Source organism: Rhincodon typus, unplaced genomic scaffold (assembly GCF_021869965.1).
Source record: "Rhincodon typus isolate 14 unplaced genomic scaffold, sRhiTyp1.1 hic_rhity00004077, whole genome shotgun sequence".
In the NCBI taxonomy this organism is placed as follows: Eukaryota; Metazoa; Chordata; class Chondrichthyes; order Orectolobiformes; family Rhincodontidae; genus Rhincodon; species Rhincodon typus.
The window spans coordinates 10121-14041 of NW_025969715.1; the positions used below are offsets into that span (position 1 = coordinate 10121).

General features: G+C 42.8%; 1 long non-coding RNA gene across 1 annotated transcript; it reads right to left on the bottom strand.

Moving 5' to 3' along the window:
• Positions 1–726: 726 nt before the first annotated feature.
• Positions 727–3647, bottom strand: LOC125481886. The gene is made up of 3 exons (XR_007261491.1): positions 3502–3647; positions 2098–2199; positions 727–1733 (listed from the first exon to the last, which is right to left on the bottom strand). It is a non-coding gene; the product is annotated as an uncharacterized LOC125481886 (long non-coding RNA).
• Between the last annotated feature and the right edge of the window lie 274 nt (positions 3648–3921).

The following is a 3921-nucleotide window of genomic DNA, read 5'->3' on the forward strand; positions in this document are numbered from 1 at the left end:
AATACACAGATCTCTAACCTTACTGATGCTGAATAGGAACCAGCAGTTGAAACTACCATCTCGGTAATTTTCCACCATCGTCCTAACCTTTCAGGCACTGAGTTTATATCGTTTTACGTATGTAACACTGCTGTGACTTCCGCACATTGCTGTCACCCATCAGTTGGCTGTACATAGACACCAATGGTCCCTGATTCAAGGTCAGCTAGAATGTGAAATGCTTTAAACCCCTGAACTCAACTCAAATCTTTCCATCTATACAATAGCCCTCATTTTGGCAAGAAAGGTTGACAAAACCATGTGAAAGCAAAGTACCTTGAGTGTAAATGGAGCAAAATTTCTTCTACCTTTCCTGCTTGCTTGTCTCATTTTCGATGCTCAATGTCTTCATTCTTCCTCCTGTGGGCACTATCCTAATTGCATGTAGTGTTATATTTTTTCTTAAGTCCCAATGCAGTGACATTAGGCTGGCAATTCAGTGCATAGTCAAAGGAATGCTGCACTGTCAGAAGTGCTTTTTTTTTCTAGTGAGGCAATAAATTAAAGCCTTCTCTTCCTTTCCATATGGATATAAAAAGGTTCAGACGGACTATTTCAAAGAACAGTGCAAGTGTTTTCCTAGGGACCTGACCAATATTTATCCCTCAATCAATATCACTGTAACAGGTTATCTGTGTGGACATTATCACAATGCCATGAGATAAAGCAGTAAGCTTAGTTCCGGAGTCACACTGGGTAAATGCCATTTATTAGAGATGAACCAGGAGTCAAGAACTGTTGGTATTCAGTGGAATCTTTGACAAGGCAATTGTTCCAATTTTATAAAGTTTAACAGTTTGTAATAATATAATGTACTAAACTAACACACTCAATAGGCTGACTGCGTTCCTTCTAGGCTAGGAATTTCTCCCAATTGTGTGCGATTTGAATTTCATCATCATTTTATCCCCGATATCCTGCAATTTTGCTGCTGACTTTCTGGCTGTTATTATCTGTCTCCAGGATAAGTGGTCCAGAAAGTGGAACAAACACTGGCACAAATTTACATTTAAATTGTTGGATGCGGGCAGTGGCAATTACTCAGAGGTTGAGTAAAAAGGGGACGCAGAAACCTGTCCCCAGGCAGGGAGAAAATGCAGCTTATGGTGGGGGCAGTTAAAGATTCATCAGTGCCAACCCACTGCAGGGGCACCTAACTGAACCATTAGATAGGATGTTCGAACTTCTTATCAAAACAGCACAAACCCCATTGAGCACATGAGATTGGAGCAGAAGTCAACTTTCATAGCAAGGCGGAGAATAAGAATCGCTTGATCAGCCACCAACCTTGCAGACGGCCCTGGGGCAGTACATCATTATGGCAACAGTGCTGGCTTGGTATGAAAATTGTTTTTTTTTTTAAAAAGTACACCCAACACTTGCCAGATTTGCCGGTGTGACTGGGAAGTAATAAAATCAAAAGGATTCAACTGCGCTCCACATATTGATTCGGACAAACACACACAAGCACATTCATTTGTTTTACATTGAGAAGCACGCTGCTACAGTGATTGTTATTCAAGAGGCACCGTTCCCAGCTCACAGGTACATGCCATTTATCAGGTAGTCTGACTCCTCCGACGTGATAGGTCGGAGCTTCTTCAGTTTGTGCCTCACCAGCTGCAGCCGACAGCCAATCATCAGCAGGAGCAGGGCAGTGATGGCAAGTCCCAGGGCCAGGGGTAGCACAGCACCTGCAAGACAAATTCAGTGAAATAGACAGCCTCAGGTTTAGGAAAGTTGGGGGTGGGGGTGCGTAATGGGTAGAGATGAAGGTTGGGGTTAAAAAGTAGACAAGGACCCCCTACCCCCAGACGCACACATCCCATCCCCACCTCATGCAAGACTCCTCTCTTGTTCAATGTCTCTTGACTACATTCAGTCCCCAATTGCTGACCAAAAGGAGACTTTTGAAAGGAAATCTCACTCAATGCTAGTGTTTCCTGGAGAATTGGAGGTGCTGACCTTCATTGGGAGCTCCAGCTGAGCGCAGCTCTGCATTGGGCATTGGATTTCACTACAATTCATCCAGTGAAAAGGATGACAGAAATAACTGACCTGTCTCTGGGACTGGGTGACCTCCTCTTCCATGGCTGATCTTAGACATCAGAACATCACCTTCACTTGTTTCAACTGTAGTCGTCTCTAAAGGGTCATCACCTGAACAAACATTGAAAAACAAATTCAGAAACACGGCTGTGCTAACCTACACAGGATACCACTTTACAACTGTTGACTGGATTGAAACAACTGATGTGGAGGTGTCGGTGTTGGACTGGAGAGGACAAGGTCAGAAATCACACAACACCAGGTTATAGTCCAAAAGGTTTATTTGAGAACACAAGCTTTCGGAGCTTCACTCCTCCTCAGGTGTTAACACCTGAAGGAGTGAAGCTCTGAAAGCTAGTGTTTTCAAATGAACCTGCTGGACTATAACCAGGTGTCATGTGATTTCTGACCTTGAAACAACTGAGTCAACAATTAGGAGAACAAGGTAATTTATTAGGTAGAGTGAGAAACAATATATACCCGAAATGAGGTTTGACTGACATCATGTTGGCAAGTCTTTAGGTGTCTCACAACAATAGATAGAGAGATTGGGGGGTGGGGGGGGAAGACAGAGAGAGAGAGAGAGACAGACAGAGACATAAAGGAAATGAAATGTAGAAAGACGGAAAGCAGAATAGAGTCTACAGAGTCACAAACACATCTTAAGTGAGTGAGCAAAAACTTGGCAGATGGAATGCAATGTGGGAAAATGTGAAGTTATACACTTCGGCAGAAAATGTAGAAGAGCCGAAGATTATTTGAATGGGCAAAATTGCAGAAAGCTGAGGCAGCAAGGGTTTTGGGGTTCCCAGTGCATGAATCACAAAAAGCTGGCATCCAAGTTCAGCAGGCAATAGAAAAAGGCAAATGGAATGTTGACTTTTCTTTCAAAGGGAATGGAGTGTAAAAATAGGGAAGTCTTGTTAAAACGATACCAAATACTAGTTAGACTACAGCTGGAATACTGTGCACAGTTTTAGACCAAGGAAAGATCCACCATCATAGTACGCATTCCAGAGGAGGTTCACTGGTTCACTGATTCTGGGTATGGAGGGAGTTTTATTTTAATGAGGAGATGTTGAGTAATTGGGTTTGTGCTCACTGGAGTTTAGTAGAATGAGGGGAGGCTTTACTGAAACTTATAAGATCCTTAGGGGGCTTGACAGGGTTGATGCGGAAAGATGGTTTCACCTTGTGGGAGAGTCAGGGACCAGATAACAAGCTGAGAGTAAGGGATTGTCCATTTAAGATTCAGATGAAGAAGAAGTTCTTCTCTCAGAGGATAGTGAATCTGTGGAATTCTTTACTGCAGAGGACTACTGAGGCTGGGTTCTAAGTATAGTCAAGGCTGAGACAGACAGATTTCTAATCATTATGGGGATAAGGTATGAAAGTGGATTTGAGGATAATTACATTAGCCACGATTGCACTGAATGGTATAGCGGACTCGATGGGCCAAATCGTCTACTTCTGCTCCCAAGTCTTATAGTTTTACAGTAGAAAGCTAGAAAGAACTTGAATTTAAATATCACTTTCCAGATCTTCAGGTCAGCCAAAAGGACTACAAAGATAAAAACAAATTTTTTAGAAGTTCAGTCATTGTATTTCAGACAAACGCACAGCAAGCATGTTGCCCACAACAAAGTCCCCAAAACCAAGTATAAACATATAAATAGTTCCAGAGATAGTAGGAGCTGCAGATACTGGAGAATCTGAGATAACAATGTGTAGAGCTGGATGAATACAGCAGGCCAAGCAGCATCAGAGGAGCAGGAAGGCTGATGTTTTTCTGAAGAAGGGTCTAGGCCCGAAACGTCAGCCTTCCTGCTCCTC